This window comes from Pan troglodytes, chromosome 7 (genome assembly GCF_028858775.2).
Source record: "Pan troglodytes isolate AG18354 chromosome 7, NHGRI_mPanTro3-v2.0_pri, whole genome shotgun sequence".
NCBI lineage: Eukaryota > Metazoa > Chordata > Mammalia > Primates > Hominidae > Pan > Pan troglodytes.
The window spans coordinates 139971830-139988071 of NC_072405.2; the positions used below are offsets into that span (position 1 = coordinate 139971830).

General features: G+C 41.8%; 1 protein-coding gene and 1 pseudogene across 2 annotated transcripts in view; one reads left to right on the forward strand and one right to left on the reverse strand.

Annotated features, from left to right (window-relative positions):
- GSDMC (gasdermin C) overlaps positions 1-16242 on the reverse strand; it is a 117568-nt gene that overhangs the window by 16475 nt on the left and 84851 nt on the right. The window lies entirely within an intron of this gene.
- Positions 7273-8570, forward strand: LOC742627 (peptide chain release factor 1-like, mitochondrial; annotated as a pseudogene).

The window sequence follows — 16242 nt, forward strand, 5'->3', positions numbered from 1 at the left end:
ATGTTTTCTCCTTGGCCAGACCTAGTTCACTAACCCCACCCTCAGAGTGGGGGTTAGATTAGCCCCACCCAAATCACAATGACTTAGAGTGGAAAAGACGGTCCCCAAAAGCAGAATTGAAGAGCTACTACCCTAAACTGAGAAAGGACAGCTAGTTGGCCAAAAAAATTAAAAACATATAAAATATCCCTCCAGTATGTTCCTTTATGGTATTTCTTAATTCCAATTTCATTCCAGTTTAAGTCACTCTATTCCCTGTTTGCAAATTAATCTTAAAGATACATTTGATTATTTCTTCCCACTGTTGATGAGTGTTCAATGACTCCTCACTAGAAGCCCTACGGTGCTCGGGGAATAGCAATTTGCAAGCAAGTGTGAAAAATTTCAGAGCCCTCCTTGAATGAGAGGGAGAGATTTTGAAAGAGGTGAAGCTTTAATGAATAATCAATGTGGGTGAGTGAAGGAGTTACAGTTTTATTTCTGGTAGCCCAACTGGACACCTTGGGTTAGTGCAGCTTATAAACAAGTCTGTTACATAAGAATTCACCTGTCATGGATGGGATTCATAGAAAAGCATCCAGAAAGGCAGAATTTGGCAGCTCTGAGTTTCCTGTGTAGCTGTCAAAATCCTTATTTCACCTACAGGAGTCCTTTGGCCCTTCTACTGCCCCAGGAGAGCTACATGAGTTTTTCTCTCTTTCTCATATGTCATGAGCCCCACTAGAATGCAATACTATGAGGACAAGGAATGTGTCTATTTTATTGATGTCTATATTCCAATGCCTAACAGAGCACCTGGAAAATTGTACCTTTAATATTTACTGAATAAATGAATGAATGAATGGTAAATGCCAAACAATGTCTTTCTCACTTCAACGTATGTTAACCCAGAGTCTTACATATAGCATAGTCTTGCATACAGATGGATTTAACTTTTTTCAAAACACATATTTAAAAAGGATTCTAGTCATATGTTTTTGTTTGGGGCCAGCGCAAATTTTGAGAATTAAGCTGATTTGAATTATCTACGCACCAGAGTTCTAAAATTGATAGATTCTAATCATAAAACTGTAGAATGTTCACAAACAAGAGGGAGGTACTCACCACATTCTATTTTTCTGTGCCATTCCCATTTCAGTGTAAGCACCACTGAAAGTAAACACCAAAAACATTTTCAAACAAATGTTATCTATTCTTAGATGTGAATCATGCCACTGTTAGCCAACCATGAGTAAAACTACCATCATGCATGCACATCCTTCCTCCCAACCTAGAAAAATTCTACCCGTCCCAGGGTCTTCTGACCTTGACACTCACCCTCTGCACTGCTAGGTGGCCATCCGGGCTCAGCATCTAGCAGTTTTTTTGTTTCTGTTTTTGTTTTTTGAGATGGAGTCTCTCTCTGTCGCCCAAGCTGGAGTGCAGTGGCATGATCTCGGCTCACTGCAACCTCTGCCTCCCGGGTTCAAGCTATTCTCATGCCTCAGCCTCCTGAGTAGCTGGGATTACAGGCATGCGCCACCACGCCTGGCTATTTTTTCTTTTCTTTTTTTTTTTTTTTTTTTTTTTGCATTTTTAGTAGAGACAGGGTTTCAACATCCTGGTCAGATTGGTCTCGAACTCCTGACCTCATGATCCACCCGCCTCGGCCTCCAAAAGTGCTGGGATTACAGGCGTGAGCCACCGCGCCTGGCCGCATCTAGCAGTTTTTTACTGCTTGGGAAACCTAGTGAATTTTAATGCCATCGATCAACTCTGCTCAAACACTCCTGGCATGAACCGAGCAAAGCCCTGGTTGCTAGGCAGCCATTACAAAAGCACAAGGATTTCCAAAATAAAAAGAGACCCAGAGCACACTTGAATCAAGGGCAGTTGCACTGTTTATTTGCAAGTGATTGGATTGCACCCTTACCTTGGTTAAATGGTTTATTTCTCTATGAATTACTCTAGAAAATACTACTACTCTAGTCTTTCCAATTTTTAACTAAGCTGAAAGTATTTTTACTTTTTCCAGACTCTCAGTGAGGAAAGAATGAGGTATGTTTTAATGCTGGAACTTCTAGCAAATAGTAGGTGTTCAATAAATACTTGTTGAATTAACTAATTAATTAATATGTGGGCACAAAAGCTTGCTTTTGCATCCTAAGGCAATCATGGCCTCTGGGGAAAGCCAGGCTTGCTGTATCCTGAGGCAATCACTCACTCTGGAGAAATCCAGCCTCCATGTTGAGAGGGCACTCAAGCCATCTATGGAGAGACCACATGGTTAGGAACTAAGGCCTCCTGCCTACAGTCATGCAAGACAGCCATCTTCAAAACAGATCCTCCAGCCTCAATTAAGCTTTCAGGTGACTATAGCCTTTGCCAACATCCAACTGCAGTCACATGTAAGACCCTAAGCCAGAACCAGCCAGGTAGGCCATTCCCAAATTCTTAACCAGCAGAAAGAGGAAAATATAAGTTAAATGTTTATTATTTTAAGCCATTATGTTTTGGGGGTGATTTGTTATGCAATAGATAATACAATCTATTTGTTTATCAATAGATTGTATTGATAACACAATAGATAATACAATAACAAATTTGTTTGCAATAGATAATACAATCTTCTTTCACCTTGTCTGAGATGACAGCTTATTAAAATACAAACTCCTGGAAGGCAGGTTTTCTGTCTTATTCCCTCCTGTATTCCTGGTATCTTGTATGCATCCAATAAACAATGAGTGACAACTCACTTAATGACAAGCTGGTTCCTAATTTTGTATAGAAAACTATATATGTTCACACACCGAAACAGAAGTAGAATTCTTCAATAAAATGATACTTTTTAGCGAAAAAGCGTTAGATAGCATAATTATCCAAAAAGGAACTATTGGAAATTATGGAAAAAATGTTATTAGAATTCACATAATCCTCCTCACTTACTGGGGTGGGAGGGAGCTACCTATAGAAGGAATACAGGGCCTTGAAGTATTCAAAGAAATAACAATTAACAAAGGGCATAGTTTGAGGAGCCCAGCTTCTCATGAGAAGAAAAAGGCATTGCAAGGTGGCACAGAGGGACTAAGATCTCAAGCTCTACTTGGAGGTTTTCTTGAAGTGCTCCTGAAGCAATATCATAAAAGGAATTTGAGAATACAAGGCCAGTTGAACAAGTTAACCCTTCAGCCCCTTTCTAACTTGAGCTGTTGTGATTGCTCCTGTCCTCTGCTAGCCTGAGAAAGCTCAAGAGGAAGACCATGGGGCCACCAGTTTCCACATTCACATTCACACACGCCCTCTCTCCATCAAGTATCTTATTAGACTATCTGTTGGAGTACAGGCTAAATAAGTGTCCTCAAATAAGTGATGGTGAATAATGGCAGCACGTCCCTGTCCTGTTCCCTGACAATAAAGCTGGTATCGATTAAAGGCAAGATTTATCCTCCCTGGAACCTCAGGTAATGAACTGACTACCTGTATTCAAGTCAAAGACACACTCATGCGTTCTTTTCTTTCTAACGGCTCAATTTCCAGAGTTGATATTGTGTACTCTGCCACATGCTGTGAGGTATGTAAGAAAAGTGGCATGTGGCCTGGCATCTCAGTTACTTATCACCCCCCTCCAGAGCCAGGGAGCAGTTTCAAATGTGTTTGATTGCCCAAGATCTAAAAATTAAAAATAGTAATTTAAATGTCCCAGATCAGAGAATCATGTTCTTCTCTTCTTTCCATTTGTTGCTTTTGAGTCTCGCCACGACCACAATATCAGGTACACAGCAGGCCTCTAAAACTCAATATTACTATTGCTGTTAGTTCCAGTCATTCAAGAAAAGCTTGTTGGGCATCAACTATGTGCTAGCACTATACTAGGTTCTTTATATACACTATTTAATTTATGTCAATAGCAATCCAATGCGCTGGGGAAAATGAAGCTCAAAGATTTTGAATTATTTACCGGAGGTTGCAAAGTTAGGGATCGGCCCAACTCCAAACCCAGGTTTTTCTGGTTAGCCCTGCTGCCCTAATCAATACAGTCTTTTAAATGAAGAAGACCTTTGTATCCACCAAGATAATGAATCCCAAGATTCTCACCACCCCTGCTTTCTTATGTGTTAACCAAGATTCCAATGTTTTGAAAGACTTTAATTGCCTGGCTGAATTTATTTAAAGAGAATATTCCTCTGCTTATGGAAAAATATTTGAAACTCCCAACCCAGGTCTTTGCTCAACATGAGACAATCAGATTTATCACAGAATCCATAATGATCCTAGCATAAGCAGTTGACATTTTACCAAGGCATGGCTTTTCTGAAATATTGACAATTGTTCTAAGTTCCTCATCATTCTGGTCTTACCTCCCAGAGATTTTTAAGGGAGACATTTAATACAATCAATGTAGTGTTTCAAGAAGGAGGTTCTATTCTGATATTAATATAGAAGGAGACCAGTGTTAGGCCCTCAGTTGATGCCCCACTTCTCCCAGCCCACTCCATGTTAACCCAGCAAGGAGAAAGACATGGAAGAGGGGAGGCAGGAGGGCAGGGTGTGAGAGAGAGGAGATGGCCTTGAATTCAGTAGGTCCGGAAGCATATAAAGGAGAGTGGCAGGCAGCACCAAGCATCCTGCTGTTTGACAATGCTGCCACCTTCTGGCATATATTGGAAATTTACTAGAAAAATATTACTAGTCACTGTCATTTTATAGATAACCCACAAAGATGTGATCGGATATACGAATAAAGTTTGTTTTAATTACCTCCAAGGTATTCCTGGCATCTATTGAAACTAGAATTCAATACACTTACTTTTCAAGCTCCTGCCTTTTAAAGTATTCCATACTGTGCCTGGACGATTAGAGAAACTTCCTGGATGTCGTACTTACCTCCATGCAGGCTCCCTTCCAATCCAGTCCCTCCCCTACCCACCCCCTGCCTCTAGCAGTCAGAGTCTCCATGACTTAATTTCACTTGGAACAAATTCAAATGTGTTTCTCTGGCCCCGGAAGGATCCCAAACTGGTAGCCTGCAAGCCCAGTTACAGCAGCTCAGCTTTCATATATATGACCAGAATAGTGTTTTAAATGACTACAGTGGGATACCTCCATGTCTCAGTCTTCCAGCAACTTCCCAACCACACCCAATACACACACACACACACACACACACACCTATTCACATACTCATTTACGCACATGGCCCCTGAAGTCAAGAAAGTTTACTTGGAAATTTACATTCATCCAGAACCTCAGAATGTGCCCTTATTTGGAAATAGAGCCCTTGCAGATGTATTTAGCTAAAAAGAAGTCATGCTGGATTAGAGTGAGCCCTAAATCCATGACTTACGATGGACATATAAGGACATATAACTTATGTCCTTATAAGAAAAGACAATTTTTTTTCAAGATGGTGGATTAAAGCCTTTTAGTGTGTGCTCAGCCACTTGGAAATAGCAAGACAGTGCATAAAGATCAACTCTGTGAGCTTAATTCAAGAAGGAAAATGGGAATCCACCAGAATTGTGAAGGACATTCCAAATCCCAGGGAGGAGAACGCCGGCAAACAGCCCCCATGACAGTGCATGGCTGATAAAAGTAAGTGAAGCCCCAGTACGTGAGAGAGAAAGAGAACCTCCCTCTGTAAGTCACATTTCCATGGGGATCCGAGAAAGACAGGCCGAGGGAGAGCACTTTGTTTCTCTCAAGCTGTGGAACTAAGTTGGGGAGAGGTTTGAAGCCACTGTGAAGGAATGGGAATGGGAAAAGCTACAGACATATTCCCAGACTCAGGACTGAGATCAGGATGCCATTTTTAATCTAGGCACATACAAAGTCACCCATTCTTTGCTGACCCGGTAGCATGACTGCGCAGGCATTTTAGTCTTGGGTAAGAGATTGGAGCACCTGCTCTGGAGTAGGATAGGAGCCTCCACAGTCAGAACTGTGGAAAGTGCCTCAGCAGTAGGTGCTAGAATTGTATTCTCCCCCATCACAGGTCTGGGGCAGAAGAAAAGCTGCTACAGCTGCAGTTTTATGTGGGCAGCAAGACTTCAGCCAGGGCCATCTTGGCAACCTGGAACCCCCCTGCATATGCCATTGCTGGGTGCCCAGACTGCTCCTCTGAGATCATGGTGTAGCAAGGCCCTCTCCACTCCACCCCAGACAGAAATCCAGGCATTGAGAGCACACTTGGCCTGGACCAGCAGCCTAAGCTGCCCCATCCATCCTGGACATAGACTGTGGTGCAGCAAGGTCTTCACTGCTCTACACCCAGGCAGATCTCCAGGCATTCAGAGCACCTGCTTGCCCAGATCAGCAGCCTGAGTCTCCTCACCCCTCTTGTGCAGAGATCTTGGTGCAGGGGGCCCTCTCTCCTCCACACTCAGGTAGATCTCCAGGCATTTGGAACACCCACTCAACTTGATAAGAAGCCTGACCTGCCCCACTGTTTCTGTGCAGTGACCCTGGTGCAGAGGAGTCCTCTGCTACACACCCAGGCGGATCTCCGGGCATCTGGAGCATCCACTTTCCTGGATTAGAGTTCAGGTTGCGCCCGCATCACCATACAGAGAATAGGGGACTGAGGAAGTTTTCCAGCTCCACACCTAGCCACATCTCTGGGTGCTTGGTGGCCACCCACTGGATTCTCCCTCAGCACAGGTGCTTGTGCCTGCCATCACGGGACCTGTAGGTGTACCCCCAATGAGCACCACCTCCCCCCAGGGGCTGAGCAGGGAGCTCAGACCACTATGCATTCCACGAATCAGTTCATTGTCTAGGGCAACACAGAGCTTCTGCCAGTAAACAAGGATCAAGTATATACCCAGCCACACTGGCTGCACCAGCTCTTACCTATAAGCACCATCTACTGGCTTGTAGATCAAAGTGCACAGTGCAATATAAAACTTGCCGAGGGCGCTGCCTGGTGGCTCTGGTCCCACAGGGGCCGTTGGCCCAGGCCGACGGACCCTGAGCTGAGGTAGCCCGCTGCTGGAGAGGCTGTTCGCCTGGGGCGGGCTCTTGTGGACCTTCCTCAAGCGCCAGGCAGGGTCTGAAGCCCATTTGAAGGTCAGGAGGCCCGAGTTGGTGGCGGTGGTCAAGCTGCTGAACGAGAAGGAGCAGGAGCTGCGGGAGACCAAGAGCTTGCTGCACGATGAGGATGAAAATTTAAGGAAATGTGCAGAGAATGAAATAACTTTGTGTCAAAAAAGAAATAACTCAGTTGAAGCATCAGAAGAAACAGATGAAAATGATCTGATCCTGCAAGTAACTGCAGGAGTTGGAAGACAGGAGGCAATGTTGTTTACTTCAGAGATATTTGATATGTGTCAGCAATAAGCTGCATTTAAAAGATGGCATTTTGAGACCCTGGAATATTTTCCAAGTGAAATAGGTGGACTTAGACATGTATCTGCCAGTATTGGGGGTTCAGAAGCCTATAGGCACATGAAATTTGGTTTTTTTTAATTATTATTATACTTTAAGTTCTAGGGTACATGTGCACAAGGTGCAGGCTTATTACATATGCAGACATGTGCCATGTTGGTGTGCTGCACCCATTAACTCATCATTTACATTAGGTATATCTCCTAATGCTTTCCCTCCCCCCTTCTCCCACCCCACAACAGGCCCCGGTGTGTGATGTTCCCCTTCCTGTGTCCAAGTGTTCTCATTGTTCAATTCCCACCTATAAGTGAGAACATGTGGTGTTTGGTTTTTTGTTCTTGCGATAGTTTGCTGAGAATGATGGTTTCCAGCTTCATCCATGTCCCTACAAAGGACATGAACTCATCCTTTTTTATGGCTGCATAGTATTCCATGGTGTATATGTGCCACATTTTCTTTATCCAGTCTATCATTGATGGACATTTGGGTTGGTTCCGAGTCTTTGCTATTGTAAAAAGTGTCGCAATAAACATAAGTGAGGCACATGAAATTTGAAGGAGGTGTGCACAGAGTACAAAGAGTGCCAAAGACAGAAAAGCAAGGCTGCATCCATGCTAGCACCATGACTGTAAGCAGTATTGCCCCAACCTACTGAGATTAATCTGGTGACTAATCCAAAAGATTTGAGAATCAATACTAAGCGAGCCAGTGGAGCTGCGGGGGCAGCATGTAAATACCACGGACAGTGCTGTCCGGATAGTTCATCTTCCAACGGAAGAAGAAAAAGGATGAGAAGGAAAAGGAGTATTCCTTGAAAATAAGTAAAGAAGATTTTTCTATTAAAACTTTTTAATTCTTGTAACACTATTCAGGTGTTTCTGAATGTCAACAAGAGAGATCTCACCTGAAAAAATAAAGAGCTGGCTATGAAAAAGTTATGTGTAAAACTGTACAACATGTATCTAGAAGAAGAAATGAATAAAAGACACGATGCTAGAAAAATTCAGATTGGAAGTAAAAGAAGATCAGAGAAAATAAGAACATATAATTTTCCACAGAACCAGGTCACAGATCACAGAATAAGCAAGTCACTGCATGATCTTGAAACTGTTATGCAAGGAGATTATCTACTGGATGAACTTGTACAGTCATTGAAGAAATATGCTGATTATGAATCTTTAGTAGAAATTATTTCCCAAAAAGTTTAAGTTGATTTTTTATTCATACATTTTTGTAGCTTAGAAAAATTCTACTACAGCACATCCACATAGTGTAAAAATACCATTATTCTCTTAAAAAACATGAGTTAACACAGTTGGAAGTAATATGCATATTCTGAAGTCATAGATAATTTACACAGATCTCTTTCAATGCATTAGTAAAAATCACACAATATACAGATGGTCCTCAATTTACATTGTGGTTAATTCCCAATAAACCCATCATAAGTCAAAAATACATATAACATTAGCAACACAGCAGTCTCCTACTTAATGACAGCTTGACTTAACAATTTTCCAACTTTACCGTGGTGTGAAAGAGGTATGATTCATAAGTCCTAAGGAGCTCCTCAGCTTGAAATGGGGCTACATGCCGATAAACCCATCATAAAGTCAAAAAATCCTAAAACCATCATAAGCTGGTGACCATCTGTAATCATGATGTGGTGGTAAATCTTGGATGCTTCTTTACAGTAAGTAGACAAAGGAAAATCATCCTTTGTCCTGTTCTATGTAAATATTTAATGAATTATCAAAAATTCAGTTTAAATCTTCATTATGAAAAACTTTAAACATAAAGTGGTAGAAATATGACAGTAAATATTATATCCTAATACCCAGTCAGGAGACAGAAACCATACCATTAACTTGAACAGGGATAATTTTAATATAAAAAAACTTTTAACTGATAATGGTATTAGCTATTAAGAAGGATAAAAAAGAGCTACAATGTCCTAGGACTGAGTACCCAAGGAAAGAATATCCTTGGAAGGGGCTCCTCTTCCCCATGGTGAAGTCAGACCTAATGGAAAGAGTGTGACTACTCACTACTCAGTGATAGGGAAGTTCCCTGCCTTGCCCTGGGCCAGAGCTGCTGTGCAGCTAGTGGATCAGGTCTTGCAAGCAAACAACCTCACACCCTCAGGACTGGTAAGCCAGGAGCCTCCTGCTAGGGTGTGAGAAAAACTTGGACAGGAACTCTCAGTAGATGTTTGTGTTTGTCAAGGTTCTCCAGAGAAACTCCCTTAAAGGGATTGGCTTGTGTGATTATTATTAAGTCTAACAAGTCCAAAACCTGGAGTGTGAGGCAAGAGGCTGGCAACCCAGGAAAGCTGATGGTGCGGGTCCAGTCCAAAGGTATCTGTTGGAGGATTCTCTTTTTCTTGGAAGAGGACAGTCTTTTTTCTCTTCAGCCCTTCAACTGACTGGATCAAGCCCACTAACATCGAGGAGGGCAGTCTGCGTTATTCAAAGTTCACTGATTTAAATGTCAATCTCATGTAAAAACACCCTCACAGAAACACCCAGAATAAAGTTTGACCTTATAACTGGAAAGTCAGAGCAAAAGTTAAATATCTAAAATTTTAAAAAAATATATGACCAAATAGTTGGGCACCCTGTGGCCCAGCCACATTGACACCTAAAATTAACTGTCACAGCATCCTCTTAGAAGCAAGAGGAGAAGCAAGAGAAGCCCCTTTATTCTGCAGTGTCCCTCCACCACCACCTACTGACAAAGAACGTGGTGCTGTCTGGCAAAAGGGAAATGTTCAGTTTGCCATGACTTGAATGTGTCCCCTCAAATTCAAGTGTTGCCAATACAATAGCATCAAGAGGTGGGGCCTTTAAGAGGTCACTGGGCCACAAGGGGTTCTCTCTCAGGACTGGGATTAAGGCCCTTATAAAAGAGGCTTCAGGGAGCATCCTGCTAGCTTGCTTTCTGTATGTGAGAACACAGCAAGAAAGCCCTAGTCGAACAAGTGCCAGATCATTGATCTTAGATTTCCCATCCTCCAGAACTGTGAGAAATATATTTCTGTTCTTTATAAATTAAAAAAAAAAAAACCTTGCTGAAAGAAGTGCAGAGGGCTATAGAAGGAAAGCCAAAAGACCCTACCCAGCATTCTCTACAGTTACACCCCCTAGGGAGAGGGGAAAAGGGAAAGAAAAAATAATACTATTATAGGGAAATAAAAAGAAAAACTCCTACCCACACTAAAATAATTACAAATATTAGAAGTGCCAAGGTTTCCAGATGAGAAGGAACCAGCACAAAAAATCTGAATGTAGTGACACCACCAAATGATCACACTGGATCTACAGCAATGGTCTGTAATCAAAATGGAAACTCGGAAATGACAGATAAAGAATTCAGAGTATGGATTGCAAGGAAGCTCAATGAGCTCCAGGACAAGGTTGAAAATCAACACAAAGAAACTTCTAAAGGATTCTCTTCCAAGATGGCTGAATAGGAACAGCTCCGGTCTGCAGCTCCCAGTGTGATTGATGCAGAAGATGGGTGATTTCTGCATTTCCAACTGAGGTACCTGGATCATCTCAATAGGACTGGTTGGACAGTGGGTGCAGCCCACAGAGGGCAAGCCGAAGCAGGGCAGGGCATCGCCTCACCCAGGAAGTGCAAGGGGTCATGGGATTTCCCTTTCCTAGCTGAGGGAAGCCGTGACAGACTGTACCTGGAAAATCAGGACACTCTCTCCCAAATACTGTGCTTTTCCAATGGTCTTAGCAAACGGCACACCAGGAGATTATATCCTGTGCATGGCTCAGCAGGTCCCACAACCACGGAGCCTTGCTTACTGCTAGCGCAGCAGTCTGAGGTCAACCTGCGAGGCAACAACCTGGCAGGGGAGGGAGGCGTTGGCCATTGCTGAGGCTTGAGTAGGTAAACAAAGCAGCTGGGGAAGCTCGAACTGGGCAGAGCCCACCGCAGCTCAGCAAGGTCTGTTGCCTCTGTAGATTCCACCTCTGGGGGCAGGGAATAGCTGAACAAAAGGCAGCAGAAACTTCTGCAGACTTAAATGTCCCTGTCTGGCAGCTCTTAACAGAGCAGTGGTTCTCCCAGCATGGTGTTTGAGCTCTGAGAATGGAGAGACTGCCCCCTTGAGTGGGTCTCTGACCCCCGTGTAGCCTAACTGGGAGACACCTCCCAGTAGGGGCTGACTAACACCTCATACAGGCGGATACCCCTCTGGGAGGAAGCTTCCAGAGGAAGGATCAGGCAGCAATATTTGCTGTTCTGCAGCCTCTGCTGGTGATACCCAGGCAGACAGGGTCTGGAGTGGACCTCCAGCAAATTCCAACAGACCTGCAGCTGAGGGACCTGACTATTAGAAGGAAAACTAACAAACAGAAAAGAATAGCATCAACATCAACAAAAAGCACATCCACACCAAAACCCCATCTGTAGGTCACCAACATCAAAGACCAAAGGTAGATAAAACCAAAAAGATGGAGAGAAACCACAGCAGAAAAGTTGAAAATTCTAAAAACCAGAGCACCTCTTCTCCTCCAAAGGATCACAGCTCCTCACCAGCAATGAAACAAAGCTGGATGGAAAATGACTTTGATGAGCTGACAGAAGTAGACTTCAGAAGGTCAGTAATAACAAACTTCTCTGAGCTAAAGGAAGATGTTCAAACCCATCGCAAGAAAGCTAAAAACCTTGAAAAAAGATTAGACGAATGGCTAACTAGAATAAACAGTGTAGAGAACACTTTAAATGACCTGATGGAGCTGAAAACCATGGCACGAGAACTGCGGGATGTGTGCACAAGCTTCAATAGCTGATTCAATCAAGAGGAAGAAAGGGTATCAGTGGTTGAAGATCAAATTAATGAGATAAAGCGAGAAGAGAAGTTTAGAGAAAAAAGAGTAAAAAGAAATGAACAAAGCCTTCAAGAAATATGGGACTATGTGAAAAGACCAAATCTACATTTGATTTGTGTACCTGAAAGTGATGGGGAGAATGGAACCAAATTGGAAAACACTCTTCAGGATATTATCCAGGAGAACTTCCCCAACCTAGCAAGGCAGGCCAACATTCAAATTCAGGAAATACAGAGAACACCACAAAGATACTCCTCGAGAAGAGCAACCCCAAGACACATAATTGTCAGATTCACCAAGACTGAAATGAAGGAAAAAAATGTTAAGGGCAGCCAGAAAGGTCAGGTTACCCACAAAGGGAAGCCCAACACACTAACAGCAGATCTCTCAGCAGAAACTCCACAAGCCAGAAGAGAGTGGTGGCCAATATTCAACATTCCTAAAGAAAAGAATTTTCAACCCAGAATTTCATATCCAGCCAAACTAAGCTTCATAAGTGAAGAAGAAATAAAACCCTTTACAGACAAGCAAATGCTGAGAGATTTTGTCACCACCAGGCCTGCCCTACAAGAGCTCCTGAAGGAAGCACTAAACATGGAAAGGAACAACCGGTACCAGACACTGCAAAAACAGCCAAATTGTAAAGACCATTGATGCTAGGAAGAAACTGCATCAATTAACGAGCAAAATAACCAGCTAACATCATAATGACAGGATCAAATTCACACATAAAAATATTAACCTTATGTGTAAATGGGCTAAATGCTCCAATTAAAAGACACAGACTGGCAAACTGGATAAAGAGTCAAGACCCATCAGTGTGCTGTATTCAGGAGACCCATCTCACATGCAGAGACAGGCTCAAATACAGCAATGGAGGAAGATCTACCAAGCAAATGGAAAGCAAAAAAAAGCATGGGTTGCAATCCTAGTCTCTGATAAAACAGACTTTAAACCAACAAAGATCAGAAGAGACAAAGAAGGCCATTACATAACGGTAAAGGGATCAATTCAACAAGAAGAGCTAACTATCCTAAATATATATGCACCCAATACAGGAGCACCCAGATTCATAAAGCAAGTCCTAAGAGACCTACATAGAGACTTAGACTCCCACACAATAATAATGGGAGACTTTAACACCCCACTGTTAATATTAGACAGATCAACGAGACAGAAGGTTAATAAGGATATCCAGGACTTGAACTCAGCTCTGCACCAAGTGGACCTAATAGACATCTACAGAACTCTCCACCCCAAATCAACAGAATATACATTCTTCTCAGCACCACATCGCTCTTATTCCAAAATTGACCACATAGTTGGAAGTAAAGCACTCCTCAGCAAATGTGAAAGAACAGAAATCACAGCAGACTGTCTCTCAGACCACAGTGCAATCAAATTAGAATTCAGGATTAAGAAACTCACTCAAAACCACACAACTACATGGAAACTGAACAACCTGCTCCTGAGTGACTACTGGGTAAACAACGAAATGAAGGCAGAAATAAAGATGTTCTTTGAAACCAATGAGAACAAAAACACAATGTACCAGAATCTCTGGGACACATTTAAAGCACTGTGTACAGGGAAATTTATAGCACTAAATGCCCACAAGAGAAAGCAGGCAAGATCTAAAACTGACACCCTAACATCACAATTAAAAGAACTATAGAAGCAAGAGCAAACAAATTCAAAAGCTAGCAGAAGGTAAGAAATAACTAAGATCAGAGCAAAACTAAAGGAGATAAAGATACAAAAACCCTTCAAAAAAATCAATGAATCTAGGAAGTTATTTTTTGAAAAGATCAACAAAACTGATAGACCACTAGCAAGACTAATAGAGTAGAAAAGAGAGAAGAATCAAATGGATGCAATAAAAAAATGATAAAGGGGATATCACCAATAATCCCACAGGAATACAAACTAACATCAGAGAATACTATAAACACCTCTACACAAATAAACTAGAAAATCTAGAAGAAATGGATAAATTCCTGGACACATACACACTCCAGAAGAAATTGAATTTTTGAATAGATCAATAACAGGCTCTGAAATTGAGGCAATAATTAATAGCCTACCAACCAAAAAAAAGTCCAGGACCAGACGGATTCACAGCCGAATTCTACCAGAGGTACAAAGAGGAGCTGGTACCATTCCTTCTGAAACTATTCCAATCAATAGAAAAAGAGGGAATCCTCCCTAACTCATTTTATGAGGCCAGCATCATTCTGATACCAAAGCCTGGCAGAGACGCAACAAAAAAAGAGAATTTTAGACCAATATCCCTGATGAACATCGATGCGAAAATCCTCAATAAAATAGTGCCAAACCGAATCCAGCAGCACATCAAAAAGCTATCCACCACGATCAAGTCGGCTTCATCCTTGGGATGCAAGGCTGGTTCAACATATGCAAATCAATAAACGTAATCCTTCACATAAACAGAACCATCAACAAACAACACATGATTATCTCAATAGATGCAGAGAAGGCCTTCTACAAAATTCAACAGCCCTTCATGCTAAAAACTCTCAATAAATTAGGTATTGATGGGACGTATCTCAAAATAATAAGAGCTATTTATGACAAACCCACAGCCAATATCATACTGAATGGGCAAAAACTGGAAGCATTCCTTTTGAAAACTGGCACAAGACAGGGATGCCCTCCCTCACCACTCCTATTCAATATACTATTGGAAGTTCTGGCCAGGGCAATCAGGCAAGAGAAAGAAATGAAGGGTATTCAATTAAGAAAAGAGGAAGTCAAATTGTCCCTGTTTGCAGATCACATGACTGTGTATTTAGAAAACCCCATCATCTCAGCCCAAAATCTCCTTAAGCTGATAAGCAACTTGAGCAAAGTCTCAGGATATAAAATCAATGTGCAAAAATCACAAGCATTCCTATACACCAACAACAGACAAACAGAGAGCCAAATCATGAATGAACTCCCATTCACAATTGCTACAAAGAGAGTAAAATACCTAGGAATCCAACTTACAAGGGATGTGAAGGACCTCTTCAAGAAGAACTACAAACCACTGCTCAACGAAATAAAAGAGGACACAAACAAATGGAAGAACATTCCATGCTCATGGGTAGGAAGAATCAATATCGTGAAAATGGCCATACTGCCCAAGGTAATTTATAGATTCAATGCCATCCCCATCAAGCTACCAATGACTTTCTTCACGGAATTGGAAAAAACTACTTTAAAGTTCATATGGAACCAAAAAAGAGCCCGTATTGCCAAGTCAATTCTAAGCAAAAAGAACAAAGCTGGAGGTATCACACTACCTGACTTCAAACTACAAGCTATAGTAACCAAAACAGCATGGTACTGGTACCAAAACAGAGATATAGACCAATGGAACAGAACAGAGCCCTCTTGAGGAAACAATACCACACATCTACAACCATCTGATCTTTGACAAACCTGACAAAAACAAGAAATGGGGAAATAATTCTCTATTTAATAAATGGTGCTGGGAAAACTGGCTAGTCATATGTAGAAAACTGAAACTGGATCCCTTCCTTACACCTTATACAACATTAATTCAAGATGGATTAAAGACTTAAATGTAAGACCTAAAACCAAAAAAACCCTAGAAGAAAACCTAGGCAATACCATTCAGGACATAGGCATGGGCAAGGACTTCATGACTAAAACACTAAAAGCAATGGCAACAAAAGCCAAAATAGACAAATAGGATCTAATTACACTAAAGAGCTTCTGCACAGCAAAAGAAACTATCATCAGAGTGAACAGGCAACCTACAGAATGGGAGAAAGTTTTTGCAATCTAACCATCTGACAAAGGGCTAATATCCAGAATCTACAAAGAACTCAAACAAATTTACAAGAAAAAAACAAACAACCCCATCAAAAAGTGGGCAAAGGATATGAACAGAAACTTCTCAAAAGAAGACATTTATGCAGCCAACAGACAGACATGTGAAAAAATGCTCATCATCACTGGCCATCAGAGAAATGCAAATCAAAACCACAATGAGATACCATCTCAC